This window comes from Schistocerca nitens, chromosome 3 (genome assembly GCF_023898315.1).
Source record: "Schistocerca nitens isolate TAMUIC-IGC-003100 chromosome 3, iqSchNite1.1, whole genome shotgun sequence".
Taxonomy (NCBI): Eukaryota; Metazoa; Arthropoda; class Insecta; order Orthoptera; family Acrididae; genus Schistocerca; species Schistocerca nitens.
This window is the reverse complement of record NC_064616.1, coordinates 554,584,116-554,600,047: the sequence shown is the minus strand read 5'-3', so window position 1 is coordinate 554,600,047 and position 15,932 is coordinate 554,584,116.

Sequence of the window (15,932 nt, the reverse complement as noted above, 5' to 3'; positions counted from 1 at the left end):
AGTAGTACTTTACGGAGGAAGATACGGTAATTTACGTGTTGTGCAGAAGATACGGCCCAATCAAATAATCGTGAAAAATACCAGCCCACGCATTTGTGGTCAGCCTCTGCTAATGGTTGAACACACGAATTGCCTTATGATTTTAATTCACACAGATTGATCGTACAGACATACCATCGTTTGACCGTTGCGCAGATTCCTATGTGAAGGACATAAAAATAGACATCCCTGGCATTGAGAAACAACTGAAAGAGTTAAAAACTAATCGATCGTTTATAGGGAGGGCAAAAGACCGCAGCCGCAGGCAACAGACCAATAACCTTAACGTCGACTTGCTGCAGAGTTTTTGAGCGTAGTCCGCAGCTCGTGGTCGTGCGGTAGCGTTCTCGCATCCCGCGCCCGGGTTCCCGGGTTCGATTCCCGGCGGGGTCAAGGATTTTCTCTGCCTCGTGATGACTGGGTGTTGTGTGCTGTCCTTAGGTTAGTTAGGTTTAAGTAGTTCTAAGTTCTAGGGGACTGATGACCATAGATGTTAAGTCCCATAGTGCTCAGAGCCATTTGAACCATTTTTTTTTTTTTTTGAGCGTATTCTAAGTTCTAATGTAGTAAATTTCCCTGAGACAGAAGGGCTTCTGTACACAAATCAGCACGGATATAGAAAGCATCGCTGGCGCTAAACTCAAGTTTGCACTTTTCTCGCATGACATCCTGCGAACAATGGATGAGGGGCAACAAGCAGGTTCCACATTCCTAGATTTCGGACAATGTAATATACAGTGCCGCGCTGCAGACTGTTAACGGATGACCCTGGCATACGGAATACGTTCTCAGATACATGAGCAACTGCAAGTTTAAACTTCCACTGTGAATTTTGAAAAACTGCCATACAGAATACATTCAGCTATCCACCATCTTGTTTTCGAATCTTGTCAACAGTGACACAGCGAAAATTTAAAAGTGCAGTTTTTCCCAGTGCAGTTAATGGGGAAACCAGAAAAAGTAAGTGGAAATATATTGCACACACACACACACGCACGCACGCACACACACACATAGTCTTCCGCAGAGAATAAAATGATGCTAATCACAATTTCACCAGTGAAAAAAAAAAAAACAACTGTAACGCAAAATACAGGAAACCGCAACATGTGGTAACAAGGTAGATATAAAAAAAAATGTCTGGTATCAAATTTGTCAACATGTTTTCTTAAAAATTGGAATTTCTGTATGCACAGATCATAAAAAGCAATTTTCCTTTTATTTAATACAAAGAAAATAAAAGAAACCATTGGCGATACTGTAACTTCAGCGAAACGTGTCTGAATAAAAAGAAGAAAAAATTGTGTTTGCTCAAGAGGGAACATATTCAAAAACAAATTTATTTTTAAGCAAACACGAACATAAAAGTGAGCCTTAACCTCAAAATGAATACTCTTATACTCATAGCAGTCATAATTATTAAACACTAATAAGTCTTTTTAGGCCTGGCCAGTCATTCGAGTTATGAGATTAACAACAATGACTGTAAAGGTCAAGACATTTCTTAATCTTCGGTTGACTAAACCAGATATTCACTCCAGTTACTCTATTACCTATTACTGTCTGATAAGGATGTTCTCATATCAAAAATCATCCGCTGTAGGCCCCCAGGTGAAACTATGATGTCTTTCTGGAGACAGTGAACAAAAATATGGGCATCATAAGCACCACAAAATAAATGAGACTCTAAATTACAGCTTAAACCCCCTGCATAACACTACGTTACGTTAGTCATATTCCATGGATACTATGGAGAGGGGTGCCCAGGATGTGGAAATAAATTAAGGATGTGTACTTCAGAGCAATACAATGAAATCATTGAACGTTATGAAATATTACTGTATTGTAGTGCTAAAATGAGTTATAATGTAATTGAGCCGCGACAAGCCAATCCCGATCTTACACTTCCCATTTTTAATATACATTAAAGTCGTATTTAGACAGATCAATTTATTTTTAATTCGAGTTACGAGATTAACAACAATGATTGTGTAGGCCGAGACATTTTTTAATCTTCTTCTTTATACTCTAATTGGGTTTCTGTGCATGTAATGGTAGGTGTTTCGCTTGTGTGAGCCGATGTTTTGCAAAAGCCAGCAGTTAGACAGACCATGGGACACTAGCCGAGATGACCCACTGTGGTACTCACTAGGGGCCAGGGGTGACTTGGGAACACTTCCACTGCTCTGTGTTTGTAAAGAACTCGCCGACCGGAGGTACGTCGTGTTGACCCCAGCCGAACGTGGCAGCTATGCTGCCAGCAATATTGTTTTGGCTAGGCGTCGCTCTGGTGCAGGTAGCAAATTTTTCCCTCGCGCTTTAGAAAACAGTGCACAGTGCGAGAGCGCAGCAGAACGCTAGCAACAGTGACCTGTGGAAACTCGTCCCGGCCAATAAATGGAGCTTTTGCAGCTAGGCCCTAGCATCAGAGCACTTTCTGTAGAAGGCATTGCACTTGCCTAGAGAGTTCTCAGAAAGCAGGTGGAAGGGGAACCCTTTCTCTCCCGAAAGCAGCCAAACTATTTAGTCTCATTCCCTGTGTTTTTCACCGCTTGGTTGAAAGTACGTTGTGACAAACAGACGCCAACACCTGGGGGGAGGGGCGAGATTCTTTCCACTCATGGGCAATAAAAAAAAACGCGTTGAATCTTCTTAAAACAGCTAGAGGGGAAGGACGGGGTGGCAGGAGCCGTTTTCTGAATTTTTGTATGCGGAAAGGCCGTGCATTGGTAGAATGAAGAAACGAGACGATGACGTAGGCTTGCGAGTCCGAAAGTCTCGGAACGGCGCAAGCGAAAAGCCAGCTATTTGGAGAATCATTTTACATAGTTTTTGGTAGGAGAAAAACAGTAACATAACAATTACGCCACTGGTTAAAGCTGCGCGAACTTTTTCTCATTGGTGAACTATTTTTAGACACAAATTCTGAGAAGAGCATATGCATTCCAACTCACTCAGTGGCAGAGAAACGAAGATGGCACACTTACGGGCAGAGATCCAAAGACTCCTTGCTGCTAGTGAGGCAGCTTGAACTGGCAGACGAATTCTGTTTGCATCCATCTGCACCATTCCCAGTCTAGTCGTCACCACACAACAATTACGGTGAGAATATCTAGCGGCAACAATTGGTTAGGACGGAACGAAGTTAATGATTTCCCATACTTCAGTAATTTCACATCGTCCCATCCTCGACAGGGTGGACAGATATAGCTACATATTTAATTTCATTTCTCTTTTCGGTACAATAGCACAATCACTGTTATCGACTTGCGGCTATTTTGTGCTGAATTAATATCTTAGGAAGTTGATTATCACTGATCCCGTTTCCTTGTCAGATAAAATGGTTGGTTCAAATGGCTCTGAGCACTATGGGACTTAACTGCTGAGGTCATCAGTCCCCTAGATCTTAGAACTACTTAAACCTAACCAACCTAAGGACATCACACACATCCATGTCCGAGGCAGGATTCGAACCTGCGACCGTAGCGGTCGCGCGGTTCCAGACTGTAGCGCCTAGAACCGCTCGGCCACTCTGGCCGGCCCATGTCAAATAAATTTGCCGAAATTATCAACGTTTATTATAGTTTAATTTTCTATGTTATGTGCTCAACTAAATTCTGTGTAATGTTCTTATTAGTTTTAAGAGATTCTGCGAAGATGCTCTTTAGTAGAATGGAAGGGATTATCCATCAGATAATTAAGTCTTAAATTCCACCTCATTACTCACCAGACATAGAATATGTTCTACCGCGTTGTTGAATACATGTGTACCCATTTATTTGCCTCCTTCCTGTGCGAATGTTAAGCCCTTCATGTCTTTGTAGAGGTTGCTTTTGGTTCTAATACTATATCCACACTTTAAAATAATTTTTGTGAAAAGGGAAATGTTGGTAATGACAGAGGAGGCCTTAGAGATGGAATATTTGTTCTGCTGGAAAACGACGGGGAAGGGGAAAGAAAAAGGCGAAAAGTATCCAAAGAAACTATCGCAGCATTCAGCTATGATTCGGGGAAGCAATCTGAAGCTTAGAGTTGCATGGCTGGAGGAGGATGTGAACCACGCTATTGAAAAAGACAAGCTCAATAGCTTAATCTCTGCGCCACTTCTTTCTGGTTTCACGATGGAATTAGACAGGTCATCAGGTGGTATCCTTGCAGCTTGACCATTTATAAAATGTAAGACCCTCAATGCAGGAAAAGTAGAGCTGTTCATATCAGTGTATTGTTTATTTTACGTAAAATATAAACTTTCACGCTCGGAAAAGTCGCAATTAATAAAATGTTCCAGGTTATTTTGCCGTGGTCGAATGGATTTCATATTAAAACCCAACGTTTCGTTCCCATCGGCGGAGGACATTTTCAAGGGGTTTCGTAGTTTCTTTGAAGGGAGCTAGGGTGTGAATCGGACCCTCCTTGAAAATATCCTTTGCAGATGGGGACGAAACGTTGGGTTTTAATGTGAAATAAATTCGACCACGGTATAATAACCCGGAACATTTTATTATTAATTATGTAATTTATGTATTTATTCATTCATGAAGTTCCGTGATATCATGTGATCCAAAGCTACTTAGTCATGGAACGAGTCTGTACATAGTTTACAGAATGCTGAATGGAAAATTTATAAACATGAATTATATTGGACCTCTTTGCAAATGAATAGATTAGTAGGAAGAATTGATTCTTTTAATTAGCCTTGGGGAAATGCAATTAATAAGACTGTCTGTTCTTTGCATAAAGCTTTCTGTGGTGGAGATTAGATGGTTCTCCGCACCTGAAATAAGTTTTTAGATCCTCAGAATGTTTCTAAAATAACTGAATGCACTGATTCGATAATCTCGGATCCGAGAAAATCGTACAGAGTAAGATATACCTTGTTGTTGGCTAATGGTCGGCAACTAGTGTACTGTACACAAATTCGAACTTCGGTGTAGGGTTCCTAGTCGCTAGAACACTTTCCAGCAATTTGTCCTTCCGTGAGCTACCTATCCTCTTTGACAGCACGAAATGATCTAAGAAAATCAATATTTTTTTCACCTTATGTAGTTTTATTTATCTTGCAAGCATCTGTCCATCAGATGTTGTTGACGATTATATCAACTGTTTCAGCCTCTGTGTATTGGGAGTTAAAAGCTGTCAAACTAATTTCTTCGATCGCTAATTCAAGAAAATGAGAATTTGTTTACTCTTTTCTGTGGCTTCTCCTCGCCATAATAATTCCTTCTTTATCCCCTCCCCTCCCCCCAAAAAAGAAAAAAGAAGCCACGGACTGAGGAACGAAATCCAAGCAATGCTGAGCACAATGCAATCTGCGGAATAATTCATTATGCATATTGTCTTTGGCGCACAGGGAGCACGGGATTTCCCTAACGGTAAAGGACAAAATACGAAAAAGATTGTGAGAGAGTACACAAAATAAATAACATATTGGAGAGAAAACCACTGCGAAGAGCTCCTATACAGAATAGAAGCAGTATAGCAGAAGAAAACAGTTCGACCCTCATGGTTAGCCATGCGCGTTAGCACATCGCTTCAGGGATTCGCGGAGGCTTGTCGGTCTCTGCTCGAATCCGCCCGCCAGGCTAACGAAGAGGGCCAGACTCGATTTAGTTGTTATGTGGTTTCTCACGTCCGATGATTTCGGGAACGTTCTCATACTTCCCCATTGGATAACACTAGACTCAGACAGATTGGGTACACAAGTTCCGTCCACGTGGGAAAGGGAGCGGGGGGGCGGGGGGGGGGGGGGGCAACAGGAAGCGTATCCGGTCATCCTCTACCACTAATATTACCAAATCCAGCATATCATGCTGATCCCGTGAACATACGGGTTAAAGCCAGGAGACGATGAAATGGAGGCTACAAGGAAAACTAAGGGGGTAGACCGAGGTGAAGCTGGATTTTGGAAGCGATATTCACGATTATTTTCAATAAATAACATACGAATTACAAAACTGACTTTAGACTTTTGTTGTACACCCTTAAGATTGTCTTACGTATTTTTAAGTAAAAAACTTACACCCACAAATTACTACACAACATCGACATAACGCCTTCACGGAATGCAAGGGCGGTTCGTGAGAGATATGTACGCTGCAATTTTCCACTTAGAACAAAATTTCAAAAACTGATTTGAAACGGATTATATTGTCTAACGTAGTACGTAGTGATATTTTTTTAAAAAATGGTTTTTGACGAAATGGTGGCAGTCTGAAATAAAAGTCTGTTTTCGACTCAAAAATCGCTATGAAAACGTGCACCAAAAATCGAAATTAAAGTATATCGCAAAAATCATTCGTACTACAGCTTCAAAACGCCGACTCACAAGTCACAAAAAGATATAATGTAACTGCATGTATATTTCATGAGCTATAGCTCCCGAAAACTGTAAAAATGTTGTTATGAGAAAACAAGCGTTTAAAGTTTCAACTTGTGTTTGTTAATATTGAAACTGAACAAATCTTCAATCGGTAATGCCTGCACCGAACAGTTGGCCTTTTTCCACCGATGTCGAAACTCTCCCGTTTTGACGAAATTATATCGATTAACTGGCTTCCGCTTACAAATCGAAGCATTTTTTTGCACGACTGGGATTGGTTTTGAACTTATCCATCCGTATACATTCTCTTGTTTGTCATTTTCAAGCACTCGCATTTACTTCGCATAGTTCAAATGGTTCAAATGGCTCTGAGCACTATGGGACTTAACTTCTGAGGTCAGCAGTCCCCTAGAACTTAGAACTACTTAAACCTAACTAAACTAAGGACATCACACACATCCATGCCCGATGCAGGATTCGAATCTGCGACCGTAGCGGTCGCGCGGTTCCAGACTGTAGCGCCTAGAACCGCTCGGCCATTCCGGCCGGCATTCGGATAGTAAACAAGCAAATTGACAAGTTAAGCAGACGTAAGACAAGCACGTGCTTCCAGACCGTTTACCGTAAACGAATCACATTTCGAAAGAAAATCTTGTTGAGAATATAATTTTAGTTGGTACTAATGCCCTCTGTGATACTGTGCGAAACTAACAGGACCCCTATTCCGTCGGTAACTATTATAGTTTTATATCGGTTATATTCGACCGCTCGGATGCGCCAGACCCCTATGTAGTAAATCGCTGTTTTAACATAATTTAATATTTATGGCACATTTTCTGTGAGCGAATCTTAAAAATAGACTCAACATTTTAACCAATAAAAATGAGGCTAAAAATATTTCTGCCCTGGTCCACCCTCTTAAGCTAGGATTTGAAGACTCGGGGTTTACTATTCAGTTCTTTCAGTTCTGGTGGAAGCCTACTGAAAATGAATCCGATGGACTGGTGCACACCTTTCTGTACATTGCTGAAGGAAGTGTTAACCACGAACATATCGTTTTTCTGTCTAGTGTTCAGTGAATGAACGTTGCAGTTTCTCCTGAATGAGCCAGTACTGTCAACGACGAACTCCATGAGGCAGGATATGTACAGGAGTGGCAGAGGTGTTCAGAGACACCTGAACAACGACTTACAAGAAGTTTGCGAACTGAAACGGCAGATTTTCCTGATCGCACTTTTCTGGGCTGAGCATAATCTTGCTGAGTGCACAGAGTTATCCCGAAATATGATACCATAGCAGATAATAGAATGACAGTGATCGAAGTAAACGAGCCTTCGCGTTTCAGTGTCAGAGACGGTGGAGATTATTCTTGTAATGGAGGTAGTAGCATACATTTACTGCACAAGAGCTTGAACGAGATACTTACAAGAAAGCTTTCCTTCTGCTTTCAGCCCTAATAATTTAAAATGGTTCATCTTCACTGACTCTTTGACCACCAAATGACGATAAAATTTCCATTTTACGAGAGTTCAGTGTCCGAAACTATATGCATAGCATTTCGACGTATATGTTTATAGGAAATGTTTATGGGTCATGAACTTTGAAACAACACTGAAAACCGTCTAAATCCGATCACAAGCTTGCTCCCGAGAAGGAGCAGTGGTGGTGCCGTTGCGCGAATGCAGCGGAATGCTGACGTCGCGTTGCCGGTTACCGGCTGGCCTACATTGGTGGTCGGCGGCATGTGGCGTGGCGCGAGCGACTCGTCACCGGACACCGTATGCCGCTTGGGCTAAGCCAGTCAGCCCACTAGCCGGCTCTCCAAGCACCAGTTATGCCAAAGCGAAACGACGATGCGCCTACGACGGCATCCCAGATAGTTAACTGGAATTCAGCAAGACAACTCAGCCGTGCATTAAGAGCCCTTCGTTTTTCTTTCCTTAGCTATTCTATCGATTTATTATAAGGATTTTAGGAGTTTCTAAATTCACATTAAACATATTACTTTAGGCAGGCGATGGTTCAGAGCTTTTAAATGATTTCAAAAACTAGTGCGTTATCACAATAGAAATAAATCACTTTATTAAAATTACCTGTTTTTCTCAGGAACGGGCAGAGTTATCAAGTTGATATTTATGTCAAATAATGTCTACACTCCCTTGGCGGTGTGCAGAATTTAAGCTCCTGTGGAAGACACAGGAAGAAAAAACCGGACAGGTGGGAGTACAGCTCGCGCTCTGAGGGTTCCGTGCAAACTTAATTATTTATATAGATCTACAGGTTTTGATGAGTGTGTTCGCGAATGTTAAAATATGTGACATAAATGGCTGTATCTTTTGATCTATTGATTCTGATGCTTAAATTCTGCACACCGCCACCGGAGTGTAGACCTTATTATTTGACATAAATATCAACTTGATAACTCTGTCCGTTCGTGAGAAAAACGGGTCTTAACAGATGGTTAGATAGGCAAATACCAAATGGTAAAAAAAGTGATATAATTACAAATTAACGGTTTTCGGGTTTTTTTACTTCACTTGTACTATGAAAACTTGCTTCTTGCCAAATTTCATGATTCCAGGACAACGGGAAGTACCCTATAGGTTTTGATGAGTGAGTTTGCGAGTATCAAAATGTGTGACATAAATGGCTGTATCTTTTGATTGCTTTGACTTAGAAGCTTAAATTTCGCACACCGCCAAGGGACCGTAGGCCTACCCGTTCCGGGGAAGAAGGGGCCTATACAGACTGACAGACAAATGGTTCAAATGGCTCTGAGCACTATGGGACTTAACATCTGAGGTCATGAGTCCCCTAGAACTTAGAACTACTTAAACCTAACTAACCTAAGAACATCACACACATCCATGCCCGAGGCAGGATTCGAACCTGCGACCGTAGCGGTCGCGCGGTTCCAGACTGAAGCGCCTAGAACCGCTCGGCCACAGCGGCCGGCACAGACTGACAGACAGACAACAAAGTGATCCTATAAGGGTTCTATTTTTACCGACTGAAAGAACGACGTTAATAACAGGGTATGCGCCCAGTCACAGTATTTTTGAAAATACAGGGCGTGCTGCTATACGGCAAATTTTGAAATTTGTGTTGCTAGCACTAGACGATTGTTAACGCTGCGTAACATACAGAAACCAGCTGACGCTATCTTACTATTTAGTTAACATGGATACTTGGAGCGCTGCGCAACACGATTTTACCTTCAAAGCTTTTTACAAAATACAATTACAGTGTGGCGGCTGCTGGTTGGAAATTTCGCCATCACTATCAGTTAAGACGTTACTGCTCATCTACACGTGCACCTAACACATGGATACGTAATTTTGAAGAAACAGTTTCAGCAATGAAAAGAAAACATTCAGACCGTGTGTGAACCATTTGTAAATCAGAAAACATCGAAACTGTTCGCGCTGCTGTCATACTAAGCCAACATCGTTCAGTCTGTCGTCGTTCATCGTATTTACGGTTGTGTGATTCTTTTATTTTATTAGTGGCCTTTGGACATGATCCCCTCAGCCAATCTTTGATACATGATGTGCTACAAATGAAATGACATATGCAGTCACACAAACACACTTACTCGTACACTCATGACTAGTGTTCGGATCGATGTGCACTTAAAACCCACGAAATTTGCGCCAAAACTTCTCGAAATATGCAGTTAAAATATGCTCTTACTGCCAGTATAAGCCTTTAAATATGCAGCTAAAATTCTTTAATTATGCTTTTCTCTTAGATAAATTCTTTAAAATATGCATCTTACTTGGGAAAATTAATGAATAACCATAAAATATTTTCAATAATGAATATAATTCAATGAATAAAATGAAGTATAACATAGGTACTTACACGATAAGTTTGGTAAATTCTAAAAATTAGAATTTATTTGAACTACCAACATTTTTTCGATTTTCTCTACATGAAAATTTTTTCTGTGTTCAGATAACAACATTTTCAATCTTGAAAATGATCGTTCAACATCACATGACACTACAGGTAAAAATTTAAGAGCAGCGACATCAGACGACGTGAAATCATCTAGATTCTCGCGCGTTTCTCTCCTTCCAGTAACTGAACGATCTTCCGAATCGTAGGCCAACCAGGATATCTATGGAGAATTGCGTCCAATTTTCTTCTAAGTCTCTCACCGATCGGACCTGACCAACTCTTGCTCTGTGTCCTGAGTCTTTCGACGAAAGCCACTGCCTTCGTAACTACCATGCTACGAGTCTCAAGTTTCTCAGCTAGGTCTGGAAGGCCACCCAAGTGCGCTCGGATGAAAGATAGGCTGTGTAACACGCTGGAATTCTTCAGGGCGTCCTTGGCTTTTGGTATAGCTCAATTTTCGCTATCTTCAAAGCCCTCTAGGACCTGGAACAAGATAGTAGTAATCTAGTGAATGTCGGTTTCAAGCTGAAAACTGCTGTACAGAGAAATAAGCTTAATATTGGAATTCTATGTTGTGTTCGTTTCCTTTGCTTATTCAATTTATCCAGAACTACATACTCATCCATACCTCTTCAACTTTTCTGTAGTTGTCTGCATAATAGTTTGCAGCTGAAATCCACGTTCCCCACCTCGCCAAGACTGGTTCAGGTGGCAGAGGACAGTCAGGGTGAGCAGTCTTGAAAGCTCTCACTCGACTTGCTGCTTTGATGAAAAACTTCTTTGCCGAAGATAAAAGGCTGTTGACCTCTGGCAATGTGGCTCTGACCTCTTCAGCGACTCGATGGATGCCATGAGCCAGACACGTTAGGTGAATAATTTCAGGGTAAACACCCGGAGACACTCTGTGGCCTTCAGCATATATGCGGCACTATCCGTCACAATGGCCAAAACCTTGTTCTCCCCGCACTTCTAATCTTCACTTCTCCATAGCACGCCTGAAAGAAAATCAAAGGATTTTACAAATTCTACAAATTTTTTATTGTTTTATTATTGGCCCGGGACATAATATGGAAAACTAATTATTGGCTCGGGATATGGTGTGAAAAACTGCACTCTTGGTGTTGTGGTCTTCAGTCCAGAGACAGGTTTGATGCAGCTATCCATGCTACTCTACCCTGTGTAAGCTTTTTCATCTCCCAGTACCTACTGCAACCTACATCCTTCTGAATCTGTTTAGTGTATTCATCTCTTGGTCTCCCTCTAAGATTTTTACCCTCCACGCTGCCCTCCAATACTAAATTGGTGATCCCTTGATGCCGCAGAATATGCCCTACCAACCGATCCCTTCTTATAGTCAAGTTGTGCTACAAACTCCTCTTCTCTCCAATTCTAATCAATACCTCCTCATTAGTTATGTGATCTACCCATCTAATCTTCAGCATTCTTCTGCAACACCATATTTCAAAAGCTTCTATTCTCTTCTTGTCTAAACCACTCATCGTCCACGTTTCACTTCCATACAAGGCTACACTCCATACAAATACTTTCAGAAATGACTTCCTGACACTTAAATATATACTCGATGTTAACAAATTTCTCTTCTTCAGAAACGCTTTCCTTGCCATTGCCAGTCTACATTTTATATCCTCTCTACTTCGACCATCATCAGTTATTTTGCTCCCCAAATAGCAGAACTCATTTACTACTTTAAGCTTCTCATTTCCTAATCTAATTCCTGCAGCATCACCCGATTTAATTCGACTACATTCCATTATCCTCGTTTTACTTTTGTTGATGTTCATCTTATATCCTCCTTTCAAGACACTGTCCATTCCGTTCAGCTGCTCTTCCAGGTCCTTTGCTGTCGCTGACAGAGTTACAATGTCATCGACGAACCTCACAGTTTTTATTTCTTCTCCATGGATTTTAATTCCTACTCCGAAATTTTCTTTTGTTTCCTTCACTGCTTGCTCAGTATACAGATTGAATAACTGTCTCACCCCCTTCCCAACCACTGCTCCCCTTTCATGCCCCTCGACTCTTATAACTGCTATTTGGTTTCTGTACAAATTGTAAATAGCCTTTCGTTCCTTGTATTTTACCACTGAAAGAGAGTATTCCAGTCAACGTTGTCAAAAGCTTTCTCTAAGTCTACAAATGCTAGAAACGTAGGTTTGCCTTTCCTTAAGCTATTTTCTAAGACAAGTCGTAGGGTCAATATTGCCTCACGTGGTCCCCAATTTCTACGGAATCCAAACTGATCTTCCCCGAGGTCGGCTTCTACCAGTTTTTCTATTCGTCTCTAAAGAATTCGTGTTAGTATTTTGCAGCCATGGCTTATTAAACTGATAATTCGGTAATTTTCACATCTGTCAACACCTGCTTTCTTTGGAATTGGAATTATTACATTCTTCTTGAAGTCTGAGGGTATTTCGCCTGTCTCATACATCTTGGTCACTAGATGGTAGAGTTTTGTGAGGTCTGGCTCTCCCAAGGCTGTCAGTATATCTAATGGAATACCCGGGGCCTTGTTTAGACTTAGGTTTTCAGTGCTCTGTCAAACTCTTCACGCAGTATCATATCTCCTATTTCATCTTCATCTACATTCTCTTCCATTTCTCTAATATTGTCCTCGAGAACATCGCCCTTGTATAGACCCTCTATATACTCCTTCCACCTTTCTGCTTTCCCTTCTTTGCTTAGAAGTGGGTTTCCATCTGAGCTCTTGATGTTCATGCAAGTGCTTCTCTTTTCTCCAAAGGTCTCTTTAATTATCTGTAGGTTTTATCTATCTTACCCCTAGTGATATGCGCCTCTACATCCTTACATTTGGCCGGCCAGAGTGGCCGTGCGGTTCTAGGCACTACAGTCTGGAGCCGCGTGACCGCTACGGTCGCAGGTTCGAATCCTGCCTCGGGCATGGATGTGTGTGATGTCCTTAGGTTAGTTAGGCTTAAGTAGTTCTAAGTTCTAGGGGTTGATGACCACAGCAGTTAAGTCCCATAGTGCTCAGAGCCATTTGAACCATCCTTACATTTGTCCTCTAGCCATCCCTGCTTAGCCATTTTGCACTTCCTGTCGATCTCATTTTTGAGACGTTTGTTTTCCTTTTTGCCTGTTTCATTTACTGCATTTTTATATTTTCTCCTTTCATCAATTAAATTCAATATCTCTTCTGTTACCCAAGGATTTCTATTAGCCCTCGTCTTTTTACTTACTTCATCCTCTGCTACCTTCACTATTTCATCTCTCAAAGCTACCCATTCTTCTTCTACTGTATTTCTTTCCCCCATTCTTGTCAATCGTTCCCTAATACTTTCCCTGAAGCTTTCTACAACCTCTGGTTCTTTCAGTTTATCCAGGTCCCATCTCCTCAAATTCTCACCTTTTTGCAGTTTCTTCAGTCTTAATCTACAGTTCATAACCAATAGATTGTGATCAGAGTCCACATCTGCCCCTGGAAATGTCTTACAATTTAAAACCTGGTTCCTGAATCTCTGTCTTACCATTATATAATCTATCTGAGACCTTCCAGTATCTCCAGGCTTCTTCCATGTATACAACCTTCTTTTATGATTCTTGAACCACGTGTTAGTTATGATTAAGTTATGCTCTGTGCAAAATTCTACCAGGCGGCTTCCTCTTTCATTCCTTAATCCCATTCCATATTCACCTACTACGTTTCCTTCTCTACCTTTTCCTACTATCGAGTTCCAGTCACCCATGACAATTAAATTTTCGACTCCCTTCACTATTTGAATAATTTCTTTTATCTCATCATACATTTCATCAATCTCTTCGTCATCTGCGGAGCTAGTTGGCATATAAACTTGTACTACTGTGGTAGGCGTGAGCTTCGTATCTATCTTGGCCACAATAATGCGTTCACTATGCTGTTTGTAGTAGCTTACCCGCATTCCTATTTTCCTATTCATTATTAAACCTACTCCTGCATTACCCCTATTTGATTTTGTATTTATAACCCTGTATTCACCTGACCAAAAGTCTTGTTCCTCCTGCCACCGAACTTCACTAATTCCCACTATATCTAACTTTAACATATCCATTTCCCTTTTAAAATTTTCTAACCTACCTGTCCGATTAAGGGATCTGACATTCCACGCTCCGATCCGTAGAATGCCAGTTTTCTTTCTCCTGATAACGACGTCCTCCTGAGTAGTCCCCGCCCGGAGATCCGAATGGGGGACTATTTTACCTCCAGAATATTTTACCCAAGAGGACGCCATCATCATTTAACCGTACAGTAAAGCCTGTGCCGAGTTGTCACTGACTGGACGCCTGTCGGGTCATTGTTGCGGTGTCTATCGCTGTGCATATTGTTATACTGTACGTTATTGTGCAGTTTTATCCTTTGTTGGGATTAAAAAACGTCGTTGTTTGCTTAATTGTGTGTTCTCTACAGTACTTATTACTGTAGATTCATTGTGTGTACAGTTGTCCGTTTTTCAGCAAGTCTGAATTCAAACGTAAACACGTAACTCTTTCACTAAATGAAAAAATGGTTCAAATGGCTTTGAGCACTATGTGACTTAACTTCTGAGGTCATCAGTCCCCTAGAACGTAGAACTAGTAAAACCTAACTAACCCAAGGACATCGCACACATCCATGCCCCAGGCAGGATTCGAACCTGCGACCGCAGCGGTCGCACGGTTCCAGACTGTAGCGCCTAGAACGGCTCGGCCACCCCGGCCGGCTCACTAAATGAAAAATTAGCAGTGCTACAGACTGGACGAAGGAGAATCGCTCCGAAAAATTGTAAAGGAACTGAATGTAGGTGTTACGACAGTTAAGGACTGGAGGAAGAATCGGAAAGACATTAAATCCTATACAGTTACGATTGATGGTGAAAACACTCTGAAGAATCGCAAAACATTAAAAAAGTCTAAACTTGAACTGCTTGATAACGCATTGTGGATGTGGTTTTGTCAAGAAAGAGGAAAGGAACTCTAATATCCGGGCCGATTCTCAAAGAAAAGCGATAGTTTTGCACAAAAAACTGGAAGCCGAAAGTAAATTTGCTGCCAGTGAAGGCTGGATTGAGTTGGAAAACTCGTCATGGTGTCCGATTTGTTTCTATTTCCGGTGAAAAACTATCTGCCGATGCCGCAGCTGCTAAGGAGTTTTCTGTTAAGTTTCAAGAAATTGTAGAAGAAAATGAACTGATACCCTGGCAAGTGTATAACATCAACGAGACAGGGCTGAACTTTAGAATGTTGTCAACAAAAGTGCTCGCAGCTTCAAATGAATCCGTGGTAGGAACGAAATTTATAAAAGATAGAATAACAGTCATTCCTTGTAGCAACTCAGATGGTACCGACAAGCTCCCCTTGTTCGTCATTGGCAAATCTAAGAAGCCAAGGGAATTCAAAAATATAAACTTATATTACTTGCCGGTTTATTACCGCAGTCAAAAACCTGCTTGGATGGACTGCAACCTGTTTAAATCCTGGTTTTTCGACGAGTTTGTGCCATCGGTCGAAAAAGACTTGAAGCAAAAAAATGTGCCTGTTCGTGCTCTACTGCTGTTGGATAACGCACCATCACATTCAGCTGAGGAAGATTTGCTGAAAGGGCACATAAAAGCTCTCTTTCTGCCTCCTAATGTGGCTCACTCATCCAACCAATGGATCAGGGCGTTATCGAATGGTT